The sequence below is a fragment of the Phalaenopsis equestris genome, unplaced genomic scaffold, assembly GCF_001263595.1.
Source record: "Phalaenopsis equestris unplaced genomic scaffold, ASM126359v1 Scaffold000152, whole genome shotgun sequence".
NCBI lineage: Eukaryota > Viridiplantae > Streptophyta > Magnoliopsida > Asparagales > Orchidaceae > Phalaenopsis > Phalaenopsis equestris.
In genome coordinates, this window is record NW_018164594.1 from 558,952 (window position 1) to 559,633 (window position 682).

The following is a 682-nucleotide window of genomic DNA, read 5'->3' on the forward strand; positions in this document are numbered from 1 at the left end:
TTTAGCAGCTGTCCCTTGCTGCCTTTAGCCGTGAACCTCTTTTGGCCTTGGGTTGCTTTAGCCGTGAGCCTTACTTGTGCCTTGGGTTGCTTTAGCCGTGAGCCTTACTTGTGCCTTGGGTTGCTTTAGCCGTGAGCCTTACTTGTGCCTTGGGTTGCTTTAGCCGTGAGCCTTACTTGTGCCTTGGGTTGCCTTTGGTCGTGGGCTTTAGCAACTGTCCCTTGCTGCCCTTAGTCGTGAGCTTTAATAGCTTCCCCCCTTTCCTTTTTGTTGCCCTGGCCGAGAGCCTTACCTGTCGTTCCTCTCTTTGTATTGGCCCCGGTCGTGAGCGGTTATTTGGTTTTATAGAAAGATTTTATGTTTATTTGATATATGAGGCTATTGATTAATTCGAAGGTTGGAAGATTCTGATTTCTTGCATGAGTTTGGGAGTACTAGTGGTGGTATTCTCCGAATCATTTTCATCATTTTCCTTTTGTGAGATTTCTAAGTCTCATTTTGGAGAGCATTTGGTTGATTTGATTAATCCTACGGTTTTGGGGAAAAAAAAATCAGCGCAAAGTGGCCTTTTATGTTTGTTAGCCTTCGTGTTTCCTTCGCTCCCAGTGCGCACCACCGGCGAGCTAACTCCACCATCTCGCCATTTTACCTTCCCGGCGGTCGGATACTTCGCCGATGGATC

General features: G+C 47.1%; 1 protein-coding gene across 1 annotated transcript in view; it reads right to left on the reverse strand.

Moving 5' to 3' along the window:
• The window catches only part of LOC110021948, a 21,498-nt gene that overhangs the window by 5,786 nt on the left and 15,030 nt on the right, over positions 1–682 (reverse strand). The gene's annotated exons all lie outside the window — the stretch shown is intronic.